Source organism: Equus przewalskii, chromosome 14, assembly GCF_037783145.1.
Source record: "Equus przewalskii isolate Varuska chromosome 14, EquPr2, whole genome shotgun sequence".
Lineage (NCBI taxonomy): Eukaryota > Metazoa > Chordata > Mammalia > Perissodactyla > Equidae > Equus > Equus przewalskii.
Genome location: NC_091844.1, coordinates 83,307,645 through 83,323,049, shown reverse-complemented (window position 1 = coordinate 83,323,049; position 15,405 = coordinate 83,307,645).

Sequence of the window (15,405 nt, the reverse complement as noted above, 5' to 3'; positions counted from 1 at the left end):
TTTGGACATATGTATGTGGTTTTACATGCCTGAGATTGCATTCTTTGTTCAGTGTGATGGTTGATTTTGTGTGTCAGCTTAGCTGGGCCACAGGATGCCCAGGTATTTGATCAAACATTATTCTGGGCGTTTCTGTGAGGGTGTTTTGGGGAGAGATTAATATTTAAATAGGTGGACTTTGAGTAAGCAGATTGCCCTCCATAATGTGGGTGGGCCACAGCCAATCAGTTGAAGGCCCGAAAGAACGAAAACACTGGTGTCCTCAGGGCAAGAGAGAGTTCCCCAACAGATGGACTTTGGACTTCACCTGCAACAGCAACTGTTCCTGCATCTATGACAGACAAACCTTCAGACTCGAAAGGAAGCATTGGTTCTCCTGGCTCTCCAGCCTGTAGGCACCCCCCTGCAAATTTTGGACTTGCTAATTCCATTATAATAAATCTCTTTATATATATACACACATGCACACACACACACACACACATATATATACCTCCTATTCTGTTTCTCTGGAGAACCTTGACTAATGTTTTCATTCAACAAATGATATGATATCTTTTAATAGCTTTAAGTGGGTGTCCATGACATATCAGTCTCTTCTCTCTCCCCTGCCAGACCGTGAACTTCCTGAGGGTCAGGGTTTCTCTTTTTTGATCTTGTATCCCTAGTGCCCTCTCAACAAAGTTTAGGTGTGATGATCCCCACTGTACAGTTGAATAAATTGAAGCTCAGGGAGGTTAAAGTACTTGTCTAAACTGTTAAGCTATAGAATTAAGATGCAAACACAGGTCTGTCTGATTTCAATCTTCTTCTACTACAATAAACAGGACTCTGCTGCCTGCAATGGAAGATGGAAGCTCCAGTGTTTCCTGGCCTGGGAGCAGTGTTCAGTTATTTGAGGTTGGTGGGTGGCTAAGTATACATCTGCTGGTGAGTCAGCCGCTGATTTTAGTTTCATATGGACGTCTCTGTTCTTACTCTCAATGTATCTGCAGGGAGAGAGTACCTCCTCATCCCTTGTCTGTTCCCTTTAATTAATTATGTCTCTCCTCCTCTCCCAGCTCCCCTATTAGGCTGTGACCTTTCAGTGGGCAGAGTTTCATCTGCTGTCCGTGCCCCTGGTGACTCTGACTGGCTAATAGAAGGCATTCAGTGAGGGTTTGTTTTGAGAGCAAATCCAGGCCATCAAGAGGGACATTTCCAATACCAGCAATTGTTTACATTGCATGCTTAGTTTGTGCTCAACCACACACGAAATCACTAGAATTGTAGTAAATTCACAAAGCAAAGAAGGCAAAGCCGAGCTATATGATCCAGACGTGTTCCGTAACCGCGGGACAGCATCTGCTCTGAAGAGCACACTGAGAACCTTGAGGTCAGCACGGAAGGTCCCTGAGCACTCAGAAACACGCCCTAAAGTTCCCGCACTGCTGTTCATACACAGTATGCTCAAAGGAGCGCTCCCAACCCCTAACTCAGGCTCAATTTCCCGTTAGCTCATTCAACAAGCTATTTGAGGGTCTACAGAGTGCCAGACACTGACCTAGCGGCTGGGATTACAAAAATGACTAAGACACAGTCTGTGCCTACAAGGAGCCTGATGGAAAGTGGGGCACCAAACCCAGAGTTCAGGGAAGAGCTGGAAACTTCTCCCTTTCTTTTCAATTCTCAGATGCTCAGCTCCCTGATTTCCAAAGCCACAGCAGTCTAGGAGCAGCTGTTAGGAGGAAGGAGTAGAATTATTCGTGGGAGTCTCTCTGAAATCCACTCCACCTTCTCAGCAGGTGATTCAGAGTGGAAGAAGAGCTGTGATTTGGGGTCAGCCCAGGCATGTCCCCATGGGCTGACCTTGGATCTGGCCTATTTCTAACGTCTATGCAAGGCAATCAGTTGACAGGTAGAGACAACAAACCTACAAAAAGCTAATGAAGAAGCCCAAGAGGTTACCATCATTTAGTGGCTCTGTCTCAGGCAAGGCTTAGGCACATAGTGATGAGCCTTAATCATCTCAAAATACATTCATTATCGTTCATTATGTTGTTGAAGAAGTCAGTCATATACTATACACAGTTACATACTATACACTGATATATATACACACTGCATATATATACATATATGTATTTTTTAATGGTCAGAGTGCTGGGATTTTTTTTTTAAGTTTTGGTACATAAAGCAAGAAATCTTCAACCATCTCCCAAATTATGACTCATCAGCAGACAATTCAGGATGGTTGAATGGATGAATGAACACAGAGCAGTCAGAGAACAATGCACACAGGAATTGATTGTGTGGCCCTCACAATAGGTGCTATGGGAGTTAAGCCAAAGGAGACATGAGTGTGGGCTGGAGCAACCGCAGAAGATGTCAGGCGTCAGAAAGCTACGGAGAAAAAGGGGTCGCCAGAGCAGAAGGGGAGAGCCACCAAGATGACGATGGTCTGCGCTTCCATCCTTTCCTCTGCCCCAGTGGAAGCCTCCAGAAGGGCAGGAAGGCCACAGTTTCTCCTTCTTGTGCGTGAGTCAGCTTTGGACAGGGCTGAACCCTGAGAAAGTGGCTCTGGACAACATACTGGAATGCAGACCACCCGAGGAGAGCTAGCGTCCTTGGTCCAGAGGCGGAATCTCTTCTGCCTGTTCACCTCCTTCTGCCATAACCAGCTCAGCTGCACACGGAGCTTCACAAGTGCCCGCCACACTGAGAAGACTGGTTCCATCAACCTCCTGACCCTTCAGCAGGGACGATCCTGTAAAAAACGCATGTCTCACCTTTGCATTACTTTCCCGCTTAAAACTCTTCAGCTTCATTTAGCTGGAGCTCACCATATTGGTTGGACCCAGAAGCCAGATAACCTGGGTTCAAATCCTGGCTCCACTACTCACTAGATATGTGATCCTGGGCAGGTTACCTAACTACTCTGTGCCTCCGTCACCCCACTCATAAAATGGAGATGATGATGATAATAATACCTACCTCATAGCGTTGTTTTGAGTATTCCGTGAGTTAATATTGGTAAAGTGCTCTGCACAGTGCTATTTATGTGTTTGCTAGATAAATAGAATCAACTCAAAATCCTTAAGGTGACTCACAGCCCCTCAGTGATCTCACCCCAACTCATCTCCTGTCCTGTCTCTTGGGTCTCCTTTCCTTCTCTTGTGCTTTGGCCCCTCCTGGGCTTTGCTCCTGCTGTCCCCTCTTTCCACACATTTTCACCTGGTTAACTTCTCATCTCCTGAGTTCCAACAGAAAGGACACTTCCTCTTGGGGCTGTCCTTGGGCTCCTCTCCCCGCCCAGCTAGGTGAGCTCCCCTTGTCCTGTGCTCCCCAGCAGGAAGCTTGCGACATCACTTCTCCTGGGTCTGCTACGCCACCAGGCTGAAGGCACCAGGAAGGCAGGCTTGTCTTCGTGATTTGCTTGGGTAGTCCCAGTGCCTAACAGAAGACTTGGAGGATACATTGGGTGCCGAGAAATGGACAACTGAATGAACAAATTAATGGTGGATGGAAAGAGAGATCATGGGCAAGCGCACAGTGACCACAGGACAGGGTAAAATGAGGCTGCTGCTCAGGAAGGCTTCAGGCTCTGGCCGGGGTCCAGCCCCCAGCTGGAGGCACCCGTGACTCTAGCTGGGAGGGACTGGAAGCTCTAGGCAGTCCCTGATGGCCTTCCTTCCCCTCAGTCCACTCCAGCTCTGTAAACAAACTCCCAACTCCACCAGAAGGCCTGGCAATTAAGAGAACCCAATGAAGCAATATTTGCAGAGGAAAGAACCCATTGGAATATGAATAACCTCCTGATTTATTTGGACAATTTCTCTTCTGGATTTAAAGTCAGGATAAGACCAGGTAAGAAATCTGGAGGCGTCATACATCTCAACAAAATACGTTCCAGCAAAAGCCGCCCCTGGAAGAAAGGAGAGGGTGCTACCCCGCTCAGCTATTAATATGCCATGAAGTGCCTGTTAATTAATTAATAAGCAAACGATCCCCAGCCACTCTCCTTGTCCCTGGTTCTGAAACTCAGAGAGGCAGCCAGCCAGTCTGATGAATCCAGCGCCACTTGGAAGGATAATACGGCGGGAAAATTGCTGAAACGTTTCCAAATGTTTCAGCTGCTACAGCTGTCGCACAAGCTTCCTGAAATAAAGGGGAAAAGGCAGCAGCAACTTGTCGCTTCTTGAGCCAATGGATTTAGAACATGAGACCAAATAAAAGAGATTTAAAAAAACCCCAAACATACAGGAAGTTGGTGGAATGAGAACTTAGCTCACCAGGCCTTGGATCTTTCAGGGAAAGTCGTAGGGGTGCACAGGCAGCCCCTGAAGGGCTGGAGATTGGGGGGGACTGATGCTGGAGCTCAGCTTGGTCGTGAGGAGGAGGAGAAGGCTGCGTTTTGGCAGCCCCTACACTCTCACAGTCTGGCCAGCCCAAATGAGATCATTGCTGCACCCCTAGGGTCCTCAGAGCCTCCATGAAAAAAGTACGTTGAGCCACGTTAGCTAGCAGGTGCTCAGAAGGTGAGCATGTTTCCTTCCCCTTCATGAAGACCTAGGACCCAGCCTGGTCAAGGTTAATTACTACATCAGAGTCCTTAGTTGCAAGTAGCAGAAACTGACTCTAATTGACCTAAATATAAGACCATTATGTCTTACCAATTGCAAAGAAGCCTGGTGAACCAGGCCCCTAAAACAGGCGGGCACTGCGTAAGATGTGCAGCCAGAACCACAGCCGAAATCATGCTGAAGACCTTCCCACAAAGATCCCTGGTGCTTCTGCCACTGGACCCCAGACATCGGTCCCTACTGCACTGACTCCATGGCACCAGACACTAGACCCTGGACCCTGGACCCTGCATTGACTCCATCCCCTTTGAAATCTGAGGCAGTCTTGCTGCTGCCCCCTAGAAGAAATTCTCCATAGTCTCTGCTTCTTTGGGTCACTCACTCTAGATTCAAAATCCTGGCTGGGGTGTCTGGTCAAGCCTGAGTCATGTGCCACATCTCACTACAAGACAAGCTGGAGACGTACAGACCTGGAATATACACCTTCCGGAGAGGAAGGTGGGCTCTGCCTCCTCCTAAGACTCATGAAGTGGGGAATTCCTCAAACAACGAAAAGGGCTTTAAGATGCTGGGCCGCCCCAAAATAGCCCGTGTCCCCTGTAATTATACTTGGGCTTCCAGTCTGCATGGTGGAGAAAACCGAAAGCCAAGGGGCACACATTGGAGCCTGGAGAAAGCCTTAGCCTGGATCTCAGTTTTCTTTTTTCTGGAAAAGAGGGATGGCTTTGCTACCATTGACACCTCTAGCTGGAAGGCTTGTCCCCACTCAAACTTGACCTCCTCCCAGATCCACAAAGGTCTCTCTCTTGTCAAAAATGCTACTCCACCTCTAGATTGCATCATCCTTTTCAGAAATGAATTACTTCATTTATGTATGTCATATAAAGCTTCCCCAGGATGGAGACAAGAATCTTATTCATTAAAGAGTTAACAAACATTTATTGAGTGTCTGCTAGGCCTTGGGGAGACCGAGGGGACAAAGACAGGGCCTGTGCCTTAGAGAAGAAGGCCATATCTGGTGCCAGGTGTGTGGAGGTGGGAAGGCTTCCCAGAGGAGGTGACCTGGTTTAAATGGGTCTTAAAGATTAAGATTTTCTTAGCCGTTGAAGGGAGGAGAAGAACTGCACTCCAGAGAGAGGGAACAGCATAGACAGAGGCGAGGAATCATGAGAAAGTGTGGTGTGTTTGGGTAACAGACAGGGTAGGACATGGTGCGTGTGTGGCCCATGCAAGGAGGTGGGAGATAAGGGTGCTAATGAAGATTGGGACCATATTCTGAGGGGCCTTGAATGTCTTTCTGAGGAACGGGTGTTGTATCCTGAGGGCATTAGGAATCATCAGATCCTCCTTATTATTTTTAATATTAAAATAATATAATTACGTATATAATTATTAATAATATTGGTTATTGTTTTTATTTTTTTATTGTGGTAAAACATATATAACATAAAGTTTACCATTTTAACCATTTTTAAGTGTACAGTTTGGTGGCACTAAGTATATTTCCATTGTCATGCACCAGAGGCCACCATCCATCTCCAGAACATTGCAGTCTTCTGAAACTGAAGCCCTGTGCCCATTAAACAACAACTCCCCGTCCCCGCCTCCCACCCAGCTCTGGCAACCACCATGTACTTTCTGTCTCTATCATCGGACACTTTTAAGCAAGAGAATAACCTGATGGGATTTTCTTGAAGAATCCCTCTGCCTATGATATGAAGGATGGGTTAGAAGACTTGAGGTAGGGAGTGGTTGCAGAAAACTCCAGAAGAGGATGAATCAAGGTGATGGCGATGGTGGTGGATGGGAGGGGAAGGGGTGAGACCCCCTTCAGAGGTATTGATTAGATGTAGCAGTTGAGAGCCATCCAAGATTCCTCCAAGGTGTCTTTTTATATTTTATTTTCTCTATATTGACCCTCACACCCCTCCTTGTGTGAGGAAGAGAGATTTATGAGCCTACAAAGTTGATTTTTAAATAATCCTCTGATCCTATCAGCTCACAAATATGTCAAAATTACAGCCATATAGTTGGCAAAGTACATTCCCGTGTTATTACTGTAGGATGTGCAAGATGACTTTGGGACAGATTTGATCATGGGACCCTTTGATCGATTTTATAAAGGAGAAATAATTTACAAGAGTAGTTTATGGTCATTAAATGTACAATGGAAATTCAGAACAATTTCTGTGCTAGGAAAAGTTATCTGAAGTTTGTGTTCAAAAGATAGCCGCCTACAGATAGGGTCTGCAGGAGATCTCGGAAGACCTGGATTCCAGCCCAGTTCTGCCATTCACCAGCCGCGTGGCCCTGGGCAGCTTACTTAACCTCTCTGCATCTCTGCGTCCTCTTTACTAAAGTGGCTGTTGTGAGGATTAAACGAGCTGATTTGCATAAATGACGAGAACAGTGTCTGGCCCGCAGTAAGTGCTCAGTTCCTGCCGGCCATTGTTGTGCTCATGAGGATGAGGATCATCATTGTCACCTAGAAGGACTCATTCAGCACTGAAACCCTGTGCTTGTTCTTGGAGGGGGATGGAATTGTCCATTCCTTGTCGTTCTGAAGAGGGAAGGGGTCACCCTCTCTCTGAGGGGTCTCCCTCCCTCCCTGTAGACTCAGCCTCAGCTTTTCTGCAGCATGACGTTTCTGCCCGTCTCCGTCTCCTCCTCCTCCTTTCCATTCTAAGCTTGCTCTGGTCCCCGATCACCCTGCCCAAGTCTTCCTTAGCAGCTGAGATGTTTCCTTTCCTGCCCACCTGACACCCGAATCTCCTGCTGGGTCTGGGAGCGCAGGAGGTGGGGAAGTTGGGCCCTCCGCTGGCTCCTCTCTCTTGGACCACAGCCAGCTCCCTCTCCAGCTCTGCTGCCCGCTCTCCCTCAGAGCCCACACACCAGCCCCTCTCTCTGCCTTCCTTGCCCCTTGGAGCTCTCCTCAGGTGTCCTTTTGAAAGGAGTGTTCTGGGCACAAGATCTTGTCTAGAGCCTGGGATGATGGGGCTTTCCCTGTGGGCTGCCAGGCTGCAGGGACCCGAAGGACACCCTGAGCTCTGCATGGGCTGATGGTGTGTGAGTCGGTGCAGGGCAGCATCCGGGACAAAATATGGACCAGTGTGGACTCTACTGATTGAGAAGAGACTGGCAGGTGCTACAGTGAATGGGCCCCAGGTTGGAGGTAGGTTGGAAACTCAGAGAAAAAAGGAAATGGCTTGAGCCTTGACTGTTCCCACAGCACTAGGCTCTCCTGGCTGAGGGAGAACTCATGCATTCTTCTTCACGGTGTTTAGGCTGTGTAGTTTTAAATCATTTGTTTTGTAGGCAAAATGCACAGGTTGGATGTGTACCGAATTGACTGATTGATTAGAGAAGCACATATTTGTTGATGGACAAAGCTTTAAGGTGCTTTTAAAAAATTGCTCAAAGGAGCTGGCCCCATGGCCGAGTGGTTAAGTTTGCGCGCTCTGCTTCAGGAGCCCAGGGTTTTGCCAGTTTGAATCCTGGGCGTGGACATGGCACCACTTGTCCAGCCATGCTGAGGTGACATCCCACATAGCACGACTAGAAGGACCTACAACTAGAATAACAACTACACACTGGGGGGCTTTGGGGAGAAGAAGAAACGATACTTATGAAGTTAAGCATCATAGATTCTGACATATTTTGGCAATGAGGCTTGAGGTTCTGTATCGCCCTATATAGTTTACTTTTCAGGTCCTTACATCTTTCAGCGTCTTTGAAAAGTGATTTATTAAATGTGTGCCATGGTCTTTCGCCAACTTGAGGACAGGGACTGTGTTTGTGTCTCTCCCAGCACGTAGGTATTCAATAAATATCAATGTCAGGAATCTTTTACAGCAAAAATGATTAATTCCAGACAATTAAACTCAGAAACTCCTTCAACTTAGTCACAGCCACCTCTGATTCTTTAATTCAAGCAAGTGAGACCCCATCTGGGGCTGCCTGGGGACAGTCACATGCATGTTCCTTGTGTCCTCCTTGGTCCCCGTGTAGCCAACTGATGGTTGCAGTGCATGCTCCGCAGGCATCAAAGGAATTGACAGTTCACCAGAGGCCCTTTGCACACAGGCCCTTCGCTTTGTAACTGGTTTCCTGGTTTCTGACAACAGCAGGTATCTGTCTACAGCTCCCGGTGCAAGATTCTAGGCTCCGGACAGCTTTTATGGAAAAGTTCGGTCAGGAAAACCATTACGCACTCCAGAGCTCTTCCAAGGTGAGTTTCATCATTGGCTGGAATTTTGAGCTAAGAGCTGTTCTTTTCTTTTTGAGGAAGATTAGCCCTGAGCTAACATCTGCTGCCAATCCTCCTCTTTTTGCTGAGGAAGACTGGCCCTGAGCTAACATCCATGCTCATCTTCCTCTACTTTATATGTGGGACGCCTGCCACAGCATGGCGTGCCAAGCGGTGCCATGTCCGCACCCAGGATCCGAACCGGCAAACCCCAGGGCCGCCAAAGTGGAACTTGCGAACTTAACTGGTGCACCACCAGGCCAACCCCTTAAAGAGCCGTTCTACTGCTTAGCAAGGAAGAATATTTCTGACAAACAAAAGTTCCTTCCGGTTCTGCCTTTGCTGAGTCTAACTTAAACTCTGCTTGGCTGAGACGTGGGCCCTCACTGTCTGTTGCTGGAAGGAGCTTTAGGGAGCATCTCGTCCAGGACTCCACTTTGGAACCGTGCTGTCACAAGCAGGTCACACGGGGGCCAATGTCAGACTGTGTGTGCCCCAGGACAATGGTGTGGGTTATTAACGTATTGACATGCATCCACTCCCATGAGTAAATAGTTGCTGCCTCCAAGCCTCATGAAGGCGGTCCTCCCACTGCAGCTCCTTCCCAGGGCCCTATAGACTCCTTATGCCCCTTTCTAGCGACAAAAGTGTTAGCGCCCAGCCCTGGGGGGTGGGGGGAGGGGTCCAGCTCTGCAGCGGGTGGGATCCTGCCATGCTAGGTGGTTAAATATTTTGGATACCACTCCTGGGCAGTGGACTCTGGATCCGATGCACTAGAGAGCCACATTGATGGGTGCACAGCAGTGGAAGTTGTGAGTGACGGTTTCTTTGGGAGACCGAGGTCAGCTGCTGCTGTGAGCTAATCTTGAGCTTCTGTGATGGAAGGAGGTTGAGGACTTATACAATGGCACTTGAGCAGCATCCTTGAGAAGCAATGGGTCTACCTGCAGAGAGCTGAGAGGTTGCAGAAGTGATTAGAGAGCATGATACCACTCTCTCACTTAAACCTCTCTGATGGCTCTCCACCACACTAGGATAAATGCAAACCCCGAGTTGTGGCATCAAGCCCCCAGTCCTGTCCTTGCCTACCGCTATCCTCACTTCTGGCCGTCCTCCTGCTCCAAGCCTCCCTTCTCTGCCCACCTCCCTGCCTGCATACCTGCTCTTCCCTCTACTCAGAATGTCCTGCTTCCTTTGTTGCTGACCAGCATCTACTCATCCTCTAAGAACAAGGCTCTCCTCTTTCAAACTTTCCCTGACTCTTTTCCAAACTGCCCAGAGCCCAGGGCCACCACTCACCCACATGATGCCTTTGCAAGGTTCAGGTGGAGACACCCCGAGAAGAGAAACTGCCGAGGCAGCCCCGATAGAGCAGGCTGTCTTTGAGCCCTGCACCTCCGCAGCCCCGGCCTGAGCTGACCACTCCCTGCTGCACGCTCATACCCGGGTGGACCTCAGCACTGCATGTCCTGCCCTGCACTGCACTTGTGGGTTTCCTTCCTGTGAACTCTCCAAAGGCGGGCCCGTGATGTTTGTCGTTCAGTCCCAAGCACCTAGCTGAGTAACTGGACCACGTGGTAGTTTGTCCACAAATCTTTGCCTGAAGGAGAAAGAGAGCTAGAGAGACAGAGAGAGGGAGGGAGTGGAAGGGAGCCATCTACATCTCTGTTCTCTCAGGGCCCTGGGCGCTCTGCTCTTCTAGTGGATGGTGGCAGCGATGGAGGAAGAAGGGAAGCGGTGGGCACAGCTGGGGACTGGAGGGTGGTCTCGGCACATCCTGGTTGCTAGGAGACCTCCTCGCCCGCCTCCACCTTGCCCAGCCATAGCCTCCTGCAGTGTTTAGGGGCGGGAAGAACATAACCAAGTGCAATCTCCTGTCTCAGGGGCAGTGTTTGGGGAGGGGGGGGGTCCCCTGGATACAGGAAAGCCTGGACCCTTCAGGGGACCAGCCTCAGAGGTTAAGAGAGGAGGAAGAGACTTTCCCAGAGAGGGTGGCCAGCATGTCCTTGTCCTCAGGCCTCCTCAGAGAGATAGATGCTGTAGGGCCTGTCAGGACTACACCCACTTTCCTGAGCACTGTCCTAGGCTGGGGTCACAGAGAAGAACAAGGAGCCCCTGTTCTTGGGGAACTCCCAGGTCCATGGGAACAGGATAAAAACCTGTTACAGTACGATACAGTATGTACGGGAGGAAAAAGTTTGCCCGAGATGCTGTGGTAGCCCCAAAGAGGAAGAGGAGAATGCTCTCTGGGAAAGGAAATTCCCATGTAATGTGGAGGAAGGGGATGTAGGAGAGGACTTCCCAGAGGAAATGACATCTAACTTGGGTTTTAAAGAATGAGTAAGTGTCAGCCCAGCCAGAATGAATAAGCGTCTGCTCACAGCAGAGTGGAAGGGAATTCGAGGCAGGGGGAACAGCATATGCAAAGACACAGAGTCATAAGCGGAAAACTAAGTGTGCTCAGGAAAGCAAGAGCTAGTGATAATGTTGGGAGCTTCTAGTACAGAGCGCAGAGATGAGAGATAGGGCTGAAGAGGGAGGCAGGAGAACACGAAAGGGTGTGTACAGGTTTCATATTTGCAGAGACCTATAAGTCACATGTTACGTCTATGCAATTCATGATCATTTATTGAGCTCTTTCTATGCACAAGACACTTTTCTGATCTTCCCGGCAATCTTCATTCACCTCTGTCACTAATGGGGCTGTCTTAGACACCACGCAGTCTAGACCTATTTTATAGATGAGGAAACTGAATTCAGACCAGTTAATGTGATACCTGAGAGCTCCCAAATAGCTAGAACCCGGATCTCCCCATTTCCCGGCCCTCCGTCCCAGTCCCTTACACTGTGTGTGCAAATCAAGCCCTTTGGAGCTGAAGTGGCTTCTTATTTATTTAGGAACTAACTGAAATAGGCTATGAAATGATCCTCAGGGCAAAGAAATCCAGAATCTCATGTGAAGTTCAGAAAAATCAATGGACCACATGACCTGTGGAACAGACTTCCACTGCGTAAGCATAATTCTTAGTTTGAAGACAAAGCGCTTGTCAGCACTGAGCTCCCTTCCAGGCTGCCTTAGAAGCCCACTTCTGACGCCGGCCTGTCAGTTGCTCAATAGTGGTGTCAGTTTGCACACGGTCCACCTGCAGGCTGTTATCCCTCTCCAGATTCTCCCGCTGACTTCGCTGTCATTGAGTGAGCCCTTTCAGGCCCACTCCTGTTCTTGTTCAAAGCCACCCGCAGGTGCCATCGATTCCATCAGCATTCTTTGCAGGCTTCAGCCCTCTTGGTTTGCAGAGACAGCAAATATTGGGAGATTAGAAGCTATGTGCTTTTCTGGAAAGTGCAGGGCCCTGCAACTGGGTGGGTTTGCAGAGACAGAAGGAGGGGCCAGACAGTGGCTGATGCTTGACCAGAGTCCATGAGGAGGCCTTGCCCAGGTGAGTGGTCTCCGGGTGACCGCTTCATTCCTTACAGCCTCCTTGGCTGCTTTAATACGAGTCCTCCATGCCACTCAAGATGATGACTGCACATTCCTGCCCCTGGTTCATTCCTCTCCACCCCCATCCCAACTCAGGCGCCATCTTCTTAACTGGAAGTCAGTGGGCAGCACGTCTGCCCAGCCTATGTAGGATGCTTGGAGTTGGTCCCAGATGTGTACCCTTAGGTGCCCTTGAGGTGTGGGGTAGTGGGCAATGCCCAGGTTTGGTGCCAGACAGACAACATGCATATCTCAACTTCATGAGTCACTAGCTATGTGACTTTGAGGAGGTTGCCTGCCTTTCCTGAGCCTCTATTTTCGAAATGGGCATAGACCAGCACTGTCTGATATGGTAGCCGCTAATCACGTGTGGCTACTGAACGCTTGAGATGTGGCTAGTCCAAACTGAGATGCTCTGTAAGTGTAAAATACACACTGGATTCCACTGCCCCCTGACCCGCCCCAGCCAGGTCTGACAGTGCCTGGAGGCACTGCTGGGAGGCCTGGCTGGAAGCCTGCAGAGCATTGGTGAGGCCTTTATGGAAGGCCCTCCTCCTGACCTGTCACATTCATGGAGACATCAGATGTCTAGGAGGTCAGACAGGTGCTGTGGATGGCAGCCTCTTCGGGCCAGGCCTCACCCATACCTGGTATGCCCATGGCATAGCATGGGGAGAGCATTCCATCTTCCCACACCCTGCCTGGGTTCCAAGGTGCCACGCTGGGGGGCCATGGGGTGTAGATTGTGCCAACAGGAATTTCTAGCTCTGGCTCTGCCACCTACTGCCTTAGTGAACTTAGCTACTCCCTCTAAACCTAAACTTCCTTATCCCTCAAATGGACGGGCCTCCCAGGGCTGCTGCTCAGTAATTCTCCAGGCTTTTTATTTTAGTTCATTTTATTTTTGCTGCTAGATGCTCCTTGACTTGTGGATGCATCATTCTAATCTCTGCCTCTGCTGTCGCATGGCCGTCTTCTCCTGTGTGTCTTTGTCTTCACATGGCATTCTCTCTTATAAGGCCACTAGTCGTATTGGATTAAGGTCTGTCCTACTTCAATATGACCTCATTTTAATTAATTACATCTGCAATGACCCTATTTCCAAATAAGATCACATTCTGAGGTACTGGAGGTTAGGATTTCAACATATCTTTTTGGGGGACGTAATTCAACCCATAACACATCAGCAGGGCCTGAGGGCAATGTCTCCTACCTGCTCCCTGGTTTGGCTGTTTCACTCTATTGGAAGTCACAGCCTCCTCTCCTGTTAGCAACTCTCTCTGGGTTCTGGTAATAATTTTTCTCCCATTTGCCCTGGAACTGCATCCATCTCTTGCTGATGTCCCTAAACCCTTGCTTACCACTTTATAAATAGTTCTTGATTAAACTGTCCTCCAATTTCCCAATTTGTGCATCTGTTTCCTGACACAATGCCTTACTGTCCATCCAACTATCTAACCATCCGTTCATCCATCCACTCATCCACCCACCCACCCATCCATCCATCCACTCTTCCATTCTGCGCAGCGTGGAGTTCATTGTGGGTGCTCAATACGTTTAGGAAACACTGAGCATCTATGCTATGGTCAGTGCTAGGTCCTATGCCAGGAGTGTAGAAAGTAAAACACAGCCTCTGTTCTCCAGAAGCTGATGATACAGTGTGGGGATAAGAATAAAATGTATACCTCATTCACTAATAGTTCTCTGCATCTAGTGGCAAAAAAAAAAAAAAGCCTAGAGAATTACTCAGCAAGATCTGAAGAGGACTTAGAAGGTGCATTCTGGGCTTTGTTATTTTTAAAGTTTTGAGGTAGTTTAGGTCTGAAATTTTCTGCTTGTCTTCTTTTTTTTTTTTTTTAAAGATTTTTTAAATTTTTTTCCTTTTTTTCCCCAAAGCCCCCCAGTACGTAGTTGTACGTTCTTCGTTGTGGGTCCTTCTAGTTGTGCCATGTGGGACGCTGCCTCAGCGTGGTTTGATGAGCAGTGCCATGTCCGCGCCCAGGATTCGAACCAACGAAACACTGGGCCGCCTGCAGCGGAGCGCGCAAACTTAACCACTCGGCCACGGGGCCAGCCCCTCTCTTTTTTTTTTTTTTTTTTTTAAAGATTTTATTTTTTTCCTTTTTCTCTCCAAAGCCCCCCAGCACATAGTTGTATATTCTTTGTTGTGGGTCCTTCTAGTTGTGGCATGTGGGATGCTGCCTCAGCGTGGACTGATGAGCAGTGCCATGTCCGCGCCCAGGACTCAAACCAACAAAACACTGGGCCGCCTGCACTGGAGCGCGCAAACTTAACTGCTCGGCTACGAGGCCGGCCCCCTGTTTGTCTTCTAAGAGACAGAAAGAGAGACCAGAGTAAATAACTGATATCTCCTTCTGAAAGAGACTTCCTGATGACCAGCTGCCCCCTGACGACGTCCTGGGAGGATGGCTTTCCCTGGGGCCCCTGAGCCAGCACTCTCTTCACTCTCTGGTCCACCCAGAAGGGAGACGAGTTCTGAGATCAAATACAGGTTCAGGGGAGGGCGGCAAGCCAGAGGCAATTTGGATTCATGAGTCAGCTCTTCAATGGCTTCTTTGAGCAGTCCCTGTGTAACTTGTAAGGGGCTGAGCATGGAGGACAGTGTCACAGAAGCCCGCCGAGAAGCTGAGCCTCCTCCAAGGATGAGCTAAGTCAATTCAACAGGTCTTGGCCAAGCCCTCCTGAACAGCAATTCACATGCTAGGCTTGGCAATACAGGGATGACACTAGCCTGTCCCCGGCGGTCTCATAACCCAGCTGTATTGAGAATGATGCACAGGGGTGTCCAGGAGACTTGCCCAAGGTCATGCAGCCTGTCAGCGGGCATTAGGTGTGAGGCAGCGGTGAGATTTATTCCATAAATATATACTGAGTGCCTACTGTGTGCCTGGCATTGTCTGGGTGATAGGCGCAGCAGATGAGATGCAGAGAGAGGGCCCCTGACTCTGGAGGCCTTTCCTTTTGGGGGCAAGGAGGGAGAAGGGGTGTGTGAAGACTATGTGGCTGCACCTTGCACAGGCTCCAGAAACTGCCAAGAACTGAGCTGGGTGTGAGCTCTCACAGGGCAGAGACCCTCCTACTCTGCTTTGTACCTC